Source organism: Hemiscyllium ocellatum, chromosome 9, assembly GCF_020745735.1.
Source record: "Hemiscyllium ocellatum isolate sHemOce1 chromosome 9, sHemOce1.pat.X.cur, whole genome shotgun sequence".
Classification (NCBI taxonomy): domain Eukaryota; kingdom Metazoa; phylum Chordata; class Chondrichthyes; order Orectolobiformes; family Hemiscylliidae; genus Hemiscyllium; species Hemiscyllium ocellatum.
This window is the reverse complement of record NC_083409.1, coordinates 97,863,252-97,879,575: the sequence shown is the minus strand read 5'-3', so window position 1 is coordinate 97,879,575 and position 16,324 is coordinate 97,863,252. Positions and strand designations below refer to the sequence as shown.

The 16,324-nt window shown below is 40.7% G+C and overlaps 1 protein-coding gene across 2 annotated transcripts in view; it reads right to left on the bottom strand.

Annotated features, from left to right (window-relative positions):
• tgfbr3 (transforming growth factor, beta receptor III) overlaps positions 1-13,951 on the bottom strand; it is a 179,584-nt gene extending 165,633 nt beyond the window's left edge. The window contains exon 1 of one of the 2 annotated variants that reach the window (XM_060830602.1): positions 13,862-13,951. The gene's annotated coding sequence lies outside the window, so the exon portion shown is untranslated. Of the gene's footprint in view, positions 1-6,099; positions 6,356-13,861 lie in introns of those variants that run through there. The other variant, XM_060830601.1, reaches the window with a different exon arrangement.
• Between the last annotated feature and the right edge of the window lie 2,373 nt (positions 13,952-16,324).

The window sequence follows — 16,324 nt, the reverse complement described above, 5'->3', positions numbered from 1 at the left end:
ATCAATATTCAAAAATGGACTAACAGAAACTTAACTCTATTGGTTATCAAAGGTCATTGGTTAGAGTTAAGTTTCTGTTAGTCCATTTCTGAATATTGATGCCAAACATTCTACATATAATTCACTACACATTTTCAAAAATCATTCCATCATCTAAAAGCTATTTTGTACTATCCAGGATAATTTGCAAATTCCTATTGTGCAGTTGAAAAAACAGATATTAAAGCTTAGTTCAATTATTACAAAACACTAGAAAAGGGAAAACAAGAATCAACATGCACTTCAAAACAAACAAAAAAGTTATATATAACATTGCGCACAAAATGTTTTTCCTCCAAATCTGCACTAACCCACAGCTGCTGTAGAACTAACCTAAAACATATGTTCAATCATTAAAAACAAAAAAACATAGGTCTGAATCCCTAATGTGTGGTTACATCATGACTAAGTATTAGTAACTATTTCTTAAAAGGGAAAGTCCACTGACCAGTGCTTTAAAAGCAGTTACTGGAACCATTCTTTTTACATGAATACCATTAGTTATAACAATGCTTTGGTAATTTGCATTTTAATAGAAAAACATTGCACATCTGCACAAAAAGTCTTCATCATATAACGGAAACTGAACGCGGGACATGAAGAAACAGTTATTTCGGGCTAAAAACTGGCTTTGCACATTGATGTAATGTTACCATTGTAAGTGTTCATACCAATTTCACTGATATCACTCAATTTCCAACCAGAAGCATTATTCTATCAAATTTCACTACCAGTAGATGGCATCTGCAGCACTTTAATTGCTAACCAGTTTAACTGTCATATTTTAAGCAACAGATCTTCATAAAAATAAGTATAAGAGGGTTTTGTAAATCAGTAGCAGCATACCTATCTCCCAGGCCAGAAAGTCTGAATTCAAGTCCCAACTGCTCTGAAGTTGTCATAACATGCTCAAAACGGAATGATTGAAAAAAAAAATTTAAAAATAAAGTTTGCTTGACTTTTTTTTGGTGGAACTAAAAGAAAGTCCCGTGGCATACTGCAGCAATATGATACAGTGATGTACTATGCATTATAGTTATATAACTCCTTTAATTGCAAAACAAAGATTTAATTGAAGCCTTTTGTCATGATGATGCCCTTTTAATAACTTTATCTCAGTCAGTCAAACAACAGGTATCCAAAGTACGTCCAGTAAGCAGTTGGCGGTGTACAGGCAAAAGCATGAGTAAGATACTAAAAAGCCAATTCTATTCATTCATAAGCAAAGTATAAATGCAGCATATTCTTATTTTGAACTTCATAGTTCCATAAAGCATCATTAAATGAAGCAGTTTAAGGTGTACTGACACAAAAATCACATTAAAACTTTTTTCACCTACCATTAAGTGACAATGCCAGGGAACATCTTTGCATATTTCCACATGCAGGGTTTCTTTTTAAGTACACTTACGGGATGTGGGAGTTGCAGGCTAGGGCAGTATTTTACTGCCCATTCGGAAATGTCCTTTAGAAGGTACAAGTTAGTTGCTTACTTGACCATTGCTATCCACCTATACCTGTGGTGTAGGTAGTCCAAATTATTAGAGTCATAGAGCTGCAAAGCATGGAAACAGACCCTTCAGATCAATTTGTCCATGCAAACCAGACATTAATCTAGTCCCATTTGCCAACATTTGGACCTTATTCCTCTAAACCCTTCCTATTCATTTATTCATCCAGATGTCTCAAAACGTTGTAATTGTACCAGCCTTCACCACTTCCTCTAGCAGCTCATTCCTTACGCACACCAACCTCTGCATAAAAAAAGTTGCCCCTTAAGTCCTTTTAAATCTTTCCCCTCTCACCTTAAACCTATACCTTCTAGTTTTGGACTCACCCATCCGGGGGAAAAGATCTTAGCTATTCATCCAATCTATACCCCTTGTAATTTTATAAACCTCTCTAAAGGTCACCCCTCACCCTCCGACGCTCCAGGGAAAATAGCCCCAGCCTGTTCAGACTCTCCCTATAGCACAAACCCTCCAATCCTGACAACATCCTTGTAAATCTTTTCTGAATCCTTTCAAGTTTCACAACATCTTTCCTATTGTAGGGATACCAGAATTGCATGCAGTATTCCAAAAATTGCCTAACCAACATACTGTATGGCTGCAACATGACCTAACTCCTATATTCAATGCACTGAACAACAAAGGCATGCATACAACATCTTCTTCACTATCCTGTTGACCTGGGACTTCACTTTCAAGGAACTATGAACCAGCACTCCAAGGTCTCTTTGTTCAGCAACACTCCCATGACCTTACCATTCAGTAAGTCCTGCCCTGATTTGCCTTTCCAAAATGCAGCATCTTGCACTTATCTAAATTAAACTCCATCTGCCACTCCTCAGCCCATTGGCCCATCTGATCAAGATCCCGTATTGATCCGAGGTAACCTTCTTTGCTGTCCACTACACCTCCAATTTTGGTGTCACCTGCAAACTTACTAATTATACCTCCTTGTTCACATCATATCATTTATAAAACTGATGAAAAGCAGTGGACCCAGCCCCAATCCTTATGGCATAGCAAGTCATAGGTTTCCAGTCTGAAAATCAACCCTCTACCAACACCTTCTGTCTTCAACATTCGAGCCAGTTCTGTATCCAAATGGCTGGCTCTCCCTGCATTCCAGGTGATCTAACCTTCCTGATCAGTCTACTTTGTGGAACCTTGTTGAACACCTTACTGAAGTCCATATAGATCATGTCCACCACTCTGCCCTCATCAATCCCCTTCATTACATAGTCCAAAAACTCAATCAATCAATTTGGTGAGACGCAATTTTCATGGACATAGCCATGCTGACTATCCCTAATTAGTCTTTGCTTTTCCAAACCCTGTCCCTCAGGCTTCCCTCCAACAACATGCCCACCACTGATGTCAGGCTCACCAGTCTATAGTTCCCTGGTTTTTCCTTACCACCTTTAAGTAGTGGCACCACGTTAGCCGACCTCCAGTCTTCTGGCACCTCATCTGTGGTTATCGATGATACAAATATCTCAGCAAGTGACTGAGCAATCATTTCCTTAGCTTCCCACAGAATTCTAGGATACACCTGATCAGATCCCAGGGATTTATCTACCTTTTTTGCATTTTAAGACATCCAGTACCACCTCCTCTGTGATATGGACATTTTTCAACATGTCGCTATTATTTTCCCACATTCTATTATCTTGCATATCCTTCTCCACTGTAAACACTGATGAAAAATACCCATTTAGTATCTTCCTCATCTGAGAAGTTTACATACACATGCGGCCTTACTGATTTTTAGGGGACCCTATTCTCTCCCTAGTTACACTTTTGTCCTTAATGTATTTATAGAATCCCTTTGGATTCTCCTTAACCCTATTTGCCAAAGCGATCTCATGTCCCCTTTTTGCCCTCCTGATTTCTTTATGTGTACTTCTACTGCCTTTCCACTCTTCCAGGGATTCACTTGATCCCTGCTTATGCTTCCTTCTTATTCTTGACCAAAACCTCAATTTCACTGGTCATCCAGTATCCCCTACACCTCCCAGTCTTGCTCTTCACCCTAACAATAATATACTGTCTATGGATTCCTGTTACCTAATTTTTGAAGGCCTCCCATTTCCCAGCTGTCCGTTTATATGCGAACATCCACTCCCAATCAACTTTTGAATGGTTATGCCTAATACCATCAAAATTCACCTTCCTCCAATTTAGAACTCCAACTTTTAAATCCAATCTATCCTTTTCCATCACTATTTTAAAACCAGTGACAGTTTCCAGGATTTTGACCCAAAAACAAAATGAAGAAACAGTGATGTAGTTGCAAATGAGGATGATGTGTGGGTTGGAGGGAAAATTACAGTTGATGGTAGAAAAGATTTCTTTACACTGACCTTAGTACTCTCTACTTTGCTGTGAAGGGGACAACCTTACTATTCTACCAACTGCACTTCACCATCCACAGATGCCACCCTAAGATCAGAGACTGCAGTATAACTGCCCGTATAAAGCAGATTCATCCGAAGGCAATTATTGCACAGAATATTTGAGAAATATGCTTTTGGTACTTGCATTTTTCATGCTGTAAAGTATTAACCCAACAAATATTCTAAAAGCCATTTTAATTCTTCTCTCCAGCACTTGAGTGTTGGAATGGTAATAACGCATCATTGTTTTCTACTGGTGCATTTTTCTGCCCTCAATAGCAAGGTCCTATGCTACATCACAAAACCACTACTGTTCCTTTCTTCAGGTTCTGGTCTCAACAACGCTCTTTCAGCATTTAAACAAAATCACAAAAACATGGAGAATCTCATTCTTCCTCTCAACATCTGATCTCACCATCTTTCTTTCTGTATAATCTCTTGCAAGCTGTAACTCTACACTGCAAAGTCTTGTCAACTGAACTCAAACAATGATCATGAAGTAGTTAAAGAACATACTCAGCAAGTAACAACACAAAAGCAATAGGATAGCTAACTGCAGGGAGAGATTACAGGCTTAGCATATGGCACACTATTTTTGTACTTGTTGTATATTAATTGTAACTCATGCAACACCAATTCTGTCAACATACAAAAACAGTTCAGAAGATCTGTTAGCAAGTTAATACTTTGGCCCTTTTCAAAGGGTTTCACTCAATGAAACATCCAGCAAATACTCTTCACATGCAATTAAGATGCTGAGGATTTCACTTGTGCACACAACCCTCCGCCAAGCCCTTGAGGACATTACCAAAGTGACACTTCAGAGCAGTACTCATAAAAGCTGCATGTGACAATTAAATCAAGATTCTGCCTATTCCTGCCTTCTCCTCGTACCACAAAGAGTATTTATTCATTACTTCATTGACCAACTTCACTTAAAATAGGTTACCCAGTCTTTATCTCTGTTGTTTATTGGAATGTGCTAGTTATAAATTAGGTGCTGCATTGTCAATTTTATAAACATTCACTATACTTCAAATAGTATTTCATTGCCTATGAAGGTTATAATATCTTGAGATTGTTAAAGGAATTGTACAACTTCAAATATAACTTTAAACAGCACAACTTTAAACAGTAAAAGCCATGACTCCTTGCTTACACTTCAATAATAAAAAATGCCAATATCAAATATTTTGATTGTACGATCTGTGTCTACAGTTGACTGACGTTGCACTTTCATCCATGGCTTCAGTTTCATTCATTATCGTGTTTTTTTTAAAAGGATTGATAAGATAATATAATTAATATCTATATTATTAGTTTGACCATTTCAGGACTTGCAGCATAACGTTTTACAAAGATAGACATGCCAAATAAAAGAAAAACGAAAACAACATTTCTTACTGGCGATATACTAAGCCAATTAGCAATACAAACTAATGCTAACAATCACATGTTCCTTAGTGAATGTATTTAATTTCAATTTATAGCTATATAGCATGTAAAAATTTAACATTACGACTATACCCCATATATACATTGAAGTAACGACTGCTATTGTTTTAGCTGCTCTGTTACTCCAAGTGTCGGAATTCCTGAACTGATACCGCATGAGTCATATTGCTCGAAGTTTAGTAACTGAAAATCGATATTAACATACTTCTTTTAAAGACAATGCAGTATTCGGTTTATTCCGTTTACTCCTTTAGGCTGAAAGCACCTATGTGAAAAGCATACAGAACAAAACCGTTCCAAAAACTGCTCCCGTCCAAACTGATAAAAGACAGATGATATACACTATGGCCAGTAAGTAAAAAAAGTTCTATACTACTCACTGCCATGATCAGCTTTTTAGCTCCTTCGTGTCAGAAGTGATGCCAAAAAAAATTCTTTCTGCAAGTCGTGAAAAATATGCAACGGACTTATCGGTGTGAACATCGGGAGGTGCACACGTGAAGGATGGGACTCAAATCAAATCCCAACCCTCCCCCGAAAACAAAACCTCACACGATGGGCAACCGCTCTAAGAAAGTGCTGCAACATGTCAGACACAGACGGAGTTCGTGTTCCAAAAACAGATTGCTCTGCAACTAATCTCCACTTTCCAGACCACATTCAGATCAAGTCTCACTATCTGATTGACCAAGTTTACTCACCTAGAGCTGTCAAAAAGACAAGGGCGCAGCAGGGGAAAAGAAAATACACTTCCACAGGCCCGAATCTGAAGACCCCCCACCCCAACTCTCACTAGCTCTCCAACTTAACCCCTTAAACTCTGATCTCGGAGAATCTTTTACAAGCACGAGTCAAGAGTGTCTCAAATACTACAGACGGCGTAAGTTTGTCAGCTCTCCGTCCGGCGAAGCTGGAGCTGAATGAGGTTCTCTCACACACGACCCTCCTGCACCAACTCTACAGCCAGCGGCGCTGGAACCAGCCGCAATGCGCATGCGGCCTATCACATCGTGATCACGCCCATCCCCACAGCTCCGACCAGTGACCCCGCCTCCTCCCTCCAGTCACGCCCCAAACCCACTGACTCCGCCCCCTTCAAAGAAGACCAGCCAGCAACCCTTGGACCCCGCCCCACACGGCCAGGCCTCTGATTGGAGGAACGATTGGTGTATCATTTTCACCACCCAAAGACCCCAAGTCACATCCAGGGGCGGTTTTAGGTGGCACAACGGGCGAGGGGCTTAGTTATGATTTGAACTTAATATTTTGCATCATTTTTAGATGTGCGGGTTCGCCTGGTTAAGATTGTGTGAGGATACAGCTTAGGGCTACGGAGTTAAAAATTATACAACACCCGGTTATCGTCCAGCAGGTTTAATTGGAAGCACTAGCTTTCGGAGCACTGCTCCTCCATCAAGTGGTTGTCAGGGCTGCGGAGATATTGAGTTAAGTCGGATGTAGAGGGCTGGGAGGCGGATGAAGGAATGCATTCAAAGCAAAACCTGAAATCCACGGGGCAACGCGAAACCTACAGACGATAGGCTGGCTCTCTGCTGAGGGAAATTTGATCCGTTCTGTGAATAAGGCGAGAAATTTGACCTTCTCGAAGCGTGTACCTGAGGGTTGGTGTTCTTGTCAGTACGGGGTTTCCTACTGCACATTTGATATCTCTATAAAATGAATAATCATTAAGCTTCAGCCTGCAAAAAGCGTGCGCTGGTATTGTCCCATACGCAAGTCCTAAGATGTACAGTACTTTTTAAAAAAACGGAAACGCGTTTTATTTCTCAGTGGAGAAATGTACTTACCGCAAAGACAAGGCAGAAACATATGCAGTTATCTTCCACCTTGTCCAGCTCCTTGGATTTTTCAATATCATGGACACCAATCGTCAGACAATTCATTTAACTTCACGTGATAGCAAGAAACTATTGGCTGAAGATGTTGGATACAGCAGAAGCTGCAGGCCCTGACAGCAAACTGGAGGAACTACACCTTGTCTTCTACCTGGGCTGCCTCTCCAATTTCAAATAGCCCCTCTCCCTCTCCCTTCCACCCCTCCAGCCACCCACTGATTCATTCCTCCCATTAACAACCAGGTTATACCCTCTGCCTGTCTTCACCTAGCCCCACTCCACTACCCTGCCCCTGCTACCCCTTTTATTTACAGCTCCCCCTACATCCACCCCCAATCCTGAAGAAAGGTTACACCTGAAATGTCGACTTCTCCATCTCCTGATGCTGCTTGGCTTGCTGTGTTCTTCCAGCGTCCTGTCTACTTTGGATTCCAGCATCTGAATTTTTTTTTACTGCTGCAATGTTGTCAGAGTCACATGCTGACGATTTTTCCTCCAGTTGAACCAAACTGTTCCAGTACAGCTACAACATTAGTGTTAACCTGACAGCGCTGAAAATTTCTTGGGGATGTCCTGTCCATTTAAGCAGGACAAAATGGTTAGGAAGTCCAATTACTGTCCCAATAATCAATGCTTGACCATTAGCAAAGTTGTGGATGGTATCAACAGTGCTACCAGGCAGTGCTTCTATAGCAACTCCCTGCTCACTGACACTAGTTTTGAAATCCATCAGGGCCAGTCTGCTTATGACCTCATTATAGCTTTGGTCTGAATATGGACAAAACAGCTGAACTTAAGAGGTGAGGTCAGAGTGATGTACAATGAGGTACAATGTTCAATATCATTTGTGATTCCTCAGGTACTCAAGCTGTCCATGGCAATATGTATTAAATCTTGGGTCAATGAATGGTAAATAATATTCGCACCACAAAAATACCAGGTTATGGCCATATCCAATGAGAGATTCTAACCATCTTCACTTGATGTTCAATGGAATTACCACCACTGAACCCATTCAGCAGTCAGATACTGGGCATTCTGCAGCAAGTAACTCATCTACAGACACCCAAAAGCCTGTCCCAACATCTGCAAGACAGAAATATGGGATGGAATACTTCCCACTTGCATGGATGAGTGCAGCTACAACAATACTCAAAAGCTTGACACTATCCTGGACAAAGCAGTGTTTCATTAGCCTCCACTTCACCAGTTTAAAACATTCATTCCCACTACCAAATCACTGTGACAACAATCTGCAAGATACAATGCAGCAATTCACCAAGGCGCCTTTGATAGCAGCATCCAAACTCTCAACCTCTACCAACTGGAAGGACAAGGGCAGCTGATGCGTGGAAACACCACTTCCTACTTGTACATGCCATCTATCCACACACCAATCCTGGGACTTCCTAATAAAACTCTATTATAGCTACATCAAATGGACTGAAATGTTCAAGAAGATGGCTCACCACCACCTTCTTAAGAATATGTAGGGATGGGCAATTAATGCTGACAGAGCTAGTGGCATTCCCCATCCTGCAAAGTAATATATAAGGGGCAGGGAAAAATGGTGGCCTGGCATTCTATATAGTAAGGAGGTTCGTTAAGCAAAATGTAATGTAAATCAATTTCTCAACTTGATGTGGGACTGACTCATTTTGATATACAATTCGCATTATTTTGAAGTATGTCACACACACCTTGGAAGTAAACAGTTCATGAAAGAATGTTATTAATCTGTCTGCTTAAATATTCAATTTGACGATTTTCTGAACTTGCATTCCTCTGTCAATTCCAGTTTGATGTTATCGTCAAATTTGATGAGTTGGCATTGAGCTTTTGAATTCATATCATGATTTAAATTAGAAAAATGTTGGCATAACACAAACTTTGTCATCACACACATCACTCCCCTCTTACACCAACATAACTTCTCTGGCAAATACCTGTTGTTTACCACCATTTATCAATTTTCTAACATCTTGAATATTAGAGTTTTGAACTTAACTAATGGAATTCTATCCAGAAAACAATTAAATGCTTGTTGCAAATCCACGTGGATCACATAAATGTAAGATCTACTTTAATTGCATTTTCTTCGAAACCTAGAGTGTTGATCAGCCAGGATCGTCTGCGTCTGAATCCATGATAATTTATTAGAGTCAGGGTAATCGATATTTACACTTAATAATTACACCTATTATTTTACACAGAATTTAAAAGGAATAATCTAGTCTTGAGCTTCATACACAAGCCTTTTTCTAATCTACTGAGCCTACCCAGTGACTCACCCTTAAACATTGTTAGGGGTTTATAAATGTACCATCTATTCCAAAGAAAATATCTGTTTTGAGTTATTTTTACTGACCTGAGACTTCCATCTCATTTCTCAAAAGTTGTTTCTGGGAAGGGTCTATTACTCTTAACTTCGATTGTGGATACTGGTACAAAGCAATTCACAGTGGCTGCAACAGAAGGTCATGCATTCAAATTGCACATTAGAGATTTGAGCAAAAATTCAGGCTGCTATCCCATGCAACATGAAGGAATACTGCATTGTCATCTTTGAGGTAGAAGTTTAAAATGGAGGATCCATCTTCCTCTCAAGTGGAACTGAAATAATCTATGATATTATTTTGAAGAATAGCAGGTGAACTCACCCAAATGTTCTGATGAATATTTTCACTCAGCTGAAGAAAGAAATTTAATTGGAACAGATCATCTAGGAGTTCATTGGACACACATAGATTGGCATGTTTCCTACATTAGGTACACTTTTAAAGTTAAAGTACTTAAGCAATTTGAAAAATTATGAGGGCAAGAAAAAAACTGAGTTATTGCAAGTTTGTCTTCTCTTATATGATATCTACTATCTTGTGTTCATTTTCTATGTCAACTCCATAGGTGTCTTTCATGGTTGTTGATTGATTCCCATGTTCCTGCTGAAGTTCAGCAATACCATAACATCTTGTCTCTCCAACACTGCGGCTGGGATGCAGTTCATCTTCCGCAGCTACAACACCACTCCCTACCTTTTTGTCCGCTACATCGATGACTGCATTGGTGCCACCACATGCTCCCACAATGAGGTTGAACAGTTCATCAACTACACGAATATCGTCCACCCCGACCTCAAGTTCACCCGCACCATCTCTGACATCTCCCTCCCCATCTCCATTTCTGGCAACCGACTCAACACGGGCCTTTGCTTCAAACCCACCGACTCCCACAGCTATCTAGGCCACACCTTCTCCCACCCTGCCTCCTGCAAAACATTATCCCTTACTCCAAATTCCTCTGCCTCATCTGCTCCCAGGAGGACCAATTCCACCATAGAACATCCCAGATGGCCTCCTTCTTCAAGGACCACAATTTGCCCTCCAATGTAGTCAAAAATGCCCTCCAGAACATCGCCTCCACTTCCTGCACCTCTGCCCTTGAACCCCCACCCCTCCAACAAGGACAGAATCCCACGGTCACCACCTTCCACCCCACCAACCTCCAGATAAAATGCATCATCCTCTGCCATTTCAGCCACTTTCAAACAGCCCCGACCACTACAGATATACTAGCCTTCCCACAACTATCTGCATTCCACAGAGACCATTCCCTCTGCAACTCCCTTGTTAGGTCCATGCTCCCCACCAACCCACTCTCCACGACCAGCACTTTCTCCTTCCACCACAGGAAGTACACAACCTGCGCCAACAACACCCCCCTTCACGTCTGTCCAAGGCCCTAAAGGATCCTTCCACATCCAACAGAGAATTATCTGTACTTCCACACACGTCACCTACTGTGTCTGTTGCTCTCAATGTGGTCTCCACTACATTGGGGAGACAGGATGCCAACTTGTGGAACATTTCAGAGAACACCTCTGGGACACATGCACTAAACAACCATACCATCCTGTGACTGAACATTTCAATTCCCCCTCCCATTCCATCAAGGGCATATAAGTCCTTGGCCTCCTCCACCACCAAACTCTAGCCACCCAACGCTTGGAGGAAGAATCCCTCCTTTGGACCCTCCATTCACAAAGGATCAATGTTGATTTTACCAGTTTCCTCATTTCCCTGCCCCACCTTATTCCACATGTAACCCTCTAACTTGGCACTGTCCTTTTGAAATGTACTACCTGTCCATTTTCCTTCCCACCTATCCACACCACCCTCCTCTCTGATCTATAACCATCACCAACCCACATTCATCTACCTATTGCATTCCCAACTAGCTTCCCCCCAACCCCATCCCCCTCCCATTTATCTCTCTGCCTCCTTGCCCCCTCCCCCCCAATTCCTGATGAAAAGCATATGCTCGAAACGTCAACTCTCCTGCTCCTCGGATGCTGCCTGACCAGCTGTGCTTTTCCAGCACCAGAGTTTGGGGTATCCAATCAATCAAGGTGTCACTGCCTTTGAAATATAATGCTCCAGGAGGAAAAGAGTACAAGACTAATCTCTAAGCAGACTATGCTTGAACGATCAAAATGTTAGGGAAACATGGAAGAAAGTACTTCTTATAAACATTGAGCCCCATTCTCCCAACCCCAAATCCCCCCATCTTCTAGCCTTCCCACCAGGCCTCTTATTACTGGAAAGTGTTGAAATATACCTTCATGAGACATGAGCCTCACTGGTTGGTCAACATTTATTGCACATCCCTAGTTGTCCTTGAGACAGTGGTCAGCTGCCTTCTTGAACTGCTGCAGCACAATAAAGTCAATGATTTGAATTCAAAATCTCGATGACAAGTTATAAATTCAGTTTTCTTATGTGGTTAGTATAATGTTGATAACTCACCTGTATTCTTTGTAGATTAGAGTGGTGGTGGAAAAGCACAGCAAGTCAAGCAGCATCCGAGGAGCAGGAAAATCGACATTTCAGGCAGGAGCCCTTCACCACTCTAATCTTGACTCTAATCTACAGTATCTGTGTTCCTTACTTTTGCCCTATATTCTTTGAAACTTTACAATACTCCGAGGTAATTATGGAGGGCCCGTACAGTACAGCCCATTTAGAATTGAGCTGTATCCTTTACATTCTCATGTGTTCACAGATAGGGTACTGGTGTTCAACATTTGGTTAAGGGGAACACTAAATATTTTTCTCCAATTGAAACATAATCAACAAAAGGTGGCACATTGGCTAGCACTGCAGCCCCACTGCACCAGAGATCTGGATTCAATCTGGGCACCCTCTGGGTGCTTCGGTTCCCTCCCACAGTCCAAAGATGTGCAGGTTACATAGGTCAACCATACTAAATTGCCCATTGTATCCAGGTTGAATGGGTTAGCCATGGCAAATGTAGGGATACATAAGGGTGTGGGGTCTGGGTGGGATGCTCTTTGGAGGATCCATGTGGACTCAAATGGGCCAAATGGCCTGATTCCAATTTATTGATGTAAAAATCCACCAGGATGAATGGTCAAAGTTTAAAATGCAGATGTATATGTTTGATGTTTTAGTTGGAACGTCTGATGCCCTCCCGTCTAATGACTGTGGAAGTGAGCTTTAAGGAAGAAACGTGTTCGGTGAAATAACTAAAATAAATCTATAATCACATAAAACATGCTTTGTTTTTGAAGAATTTACTATGTACCATAAACAGACAGTGTCCAATGCAAATTTCCCCAAATGTTAAGAGGGCAAAGGAACAGACTCAATAGCTCATTGCGATCAGAACAATGTCGTAGTTCTGGTGATAAACTGAAATCACAAATCACGTGGATTAAAATCAAGCTCAGAATAATCTTTAGTTGTTTTGTGTAAACGTTATATTTCCTGAATAACGGATGAATGCGATAGTGATCTGTCTACCTAAAACGTTCAGAATTCATCAAACGCCTCGCTGCGTTTTGGAATAAAAGCTCGTTGTTATTGACCTTTCGGGTTAATTAATAGTTGACTTTAAAAAATGCACTAACTACAACCGGTTGTAACCTATTTAGTCTCGCTTTTAGGAAACTCGCCATATACTTTCAAATATGATCAAGAATTAAAACGAAAGTCGAAAATGAAATTCACATTAGCCACGAGGGGAAATATTTGTTCAACGTAGCGGTCTGCAAGTCTCAGCATTTTTGCAAGTCGACACATTGGAAATTATTTGCATGTTTTCCCCAAGGCACCTTCACTTTCACAAAAAGTAGTTTCGTCTTATTTTGCGTCCGCAAGAATTGTTGATCGTGTTTCAGAAACTCCAAAGAAGTAACGCGCGCCTAGGCAGCCGCAATATTGGGACACTGAACAAAATACCCATTAAAGATAGTTGCAGAAAGAATCAATTGCATAGCACATTGTTCTTAAAAATAACAAAATGTGTTATCTGAAGTAATAGGAACCGTCATCTAAAACTAATTTCGAACGATACAATTTTCCCAACTTGCTACTCAAGTGATTGGGTTAAACAAAATTATAAACGTGGTTTGTGTTACATCTTCCTAAGTTATTTGTAACAGTATTAATGTCAATATTAAATCGGAATATATAGAAAGTCAAAACCATAATGAAAACCAAAGCATACAAACTCTTCATAAACCATGATGTAAGAAACAAATGTCCCGACTTAACTGTCACAATTAGTATTTTTTAAAAGTATGAATTACCTATAAACAGTTGTGAAATCCAGGTTCCGATTGCGGCTTTTGAATCTATATTTATGTTTCACATTTTAGACAGCTCTTTATAGAGAGCTGTGAGGGGAAAAACACACCCCACAATTGATGTCACTTCGTGATTTGGACAAATCAATGCAATCAAACAACATCGCACCGAACTGTTAAGATACGAGACTGTGGGTGGGGTGGGGGATATTTGAGAGGGCCTGTTGCATTGTACAAGTATTTGGCTGCCATCTGGTGGAAAACAAACTCAATTACTGCGCGATCGCCATCCACTGGCGCGCACAGAATGAAGTCGCTGTTTTAAGACCATCAGCCGAATTTTGTTTGTTCCCGATGAAGCTATGGGACAACTGGCGCGCAGAAAATCAGTAGATTCAGAATTTAACTACAGGCTCTGCTGAGTTTCTTCAGCACTTCTGTTTCTCATTTATAATTTATCCAAACTCACCTCCCCATTAGACAAATGCTAATCGCTCGAAATGTACTTCCCTTTTAAAAGTTAAACCTCTAACACGTGATCAATTTCAATATTAAGAAGTATTATATTTCTTGTTTTATGGCACTATGTAATGACCATATTTGGGGAAATGGGGATAATTATTGTTAGTTATTATAGCCGTTAGTTAAAACGTAAAGATAGATATTACCGTTGTATAGTATTGTTAATTAACATTTTATTAAAATTCATAACCTAATTAATTGTGAAGTTATTCCACAACATTGAAAAGCATTAGGTTATGACATTCGTACAATGATAAGGGTTTTTCTTTACAACGATATTGTGCCTTTAATCTTGGGGTGTAAATTCATAGTTCTTTGAAAATGGAGTCACAGGTAGACAGGGTAATGAAGGCATTTGGTATGCTTGCCTTTATTGTTCAGAACATTGAGTGTAGGAGTTGGGAGGTCATGCTGCAGCTGTACAGAACATTGTTTAGACCACTTTTGGAATACTGCTTTCAATTCTGGTCTCCTTGCTGTCAGAACGATGTTGTGAAATTTTAAAAGGTTCAGTAAAGATGTACAAGAATGTTGCCAAGGTTGGAGGGTTTGAGCTATTGGGAGACGCTAAATAGGCTGGGGATGTTTTCATTGGAGCGTCGGAGTGTGATGGGTGACCTTATAGAGGTTTATAATATCATTAGGGGCATGGATAGAGTGATTAGACAAGATGTTTTTCCCAGTCAAAAAAGTGTGGTGCTGGAAAAGCACAGCAGGTCAGACAGCATCAGAGGAGCTGGAGAGTCGATGTTTAGGACATAAGCCCTTCATCATCCCTGATGAAGTACTTATGTCCAAAACGTCGACTCTCCTGCTCCTTGGATGCCATCTAACCTGCTGAGATTTTCCAGCGCCACACCTTTTGACTCTGATCTGCAGTCCTCACTTTCTTCTCAAGATGTTTTTCCCAGGTGAAGGGAGTCCAAAACTAGAGGGCATTAGTTTAAGGTGAGAGGGGAAAAGATTGCATGGATAGGATAAATAGACAAAGTCTTTTCCCTGGGGTAGGAGAGTCCAGAACTAGAGGGCATAGGATTAGGGTGAGGGGGAAAGATATAAAAGAGACCTACGGGGCAACTTATTCACGCAGAGGGTGGTACGTGTATGGAATGAGCTGCCAGAGGAAGTGGTGGAGGCTGGTACAATTGCAATAATTAAGAGGCATTTGGATGGGTATATGAATAGGAAGGTTTTGGAGGGATATAGGCCAGGTGCTGGCAGGTGGGATGAGTTTGGGTTGGGATACCTGGTCGGCATGGACGGGTTGGACCAAAGGATCTGTTTCCATGTTGTACATCTCTATGACTCTATTTAAAAGGAACTGAAGGGGCAACCTTTTCATGCAGAGGGCGGTGCCGAAGTGGAATGAACTGCAAGAGGAGGGGTAGAGGCTGGTACAATTACAATATTTAAAAGGCATCCGGATGGGTATATAAAAGGAAGGGTTTAGAGGGATATTGGCCAAATGCTGCCAAATGGGACTAGATAATTTAGGATATCTGGTCAGTATGGACAAGTTGGACCAAAGCATCTGTTTCCATGTTCTACATCCCTATGACTCTATCTCAGTCAGTCATGTTTGATGGAGACCTAGTTTATTTTAAGATAAGGGAAAAGTGGAAGCAACAATATTTCAATTTTTGAATACGTGAGGAATAGAATGATGCATGTATTTGGTACTGAAATCATTTTTCATCGTTCTGATGCCGTACAAGCCCTTAGAGAGGAAGATGTGATAATTCACTGTACTGTGAAACAGTATACTTCCTCTTAAACTAAAAATCTTGCAATTATATACTATGTCATCTTTAATGTTAGAGAGAAGTAATGATAAAAATATTGCACAAGCAAATGTTTGCTCAGGTAAGTAGGTTTTAAAGAGGGTGGGGACATAAAGCATAGTGTGGCTTCCAACAGTGAAATGATCTGCAGAGTGTAAAGCCT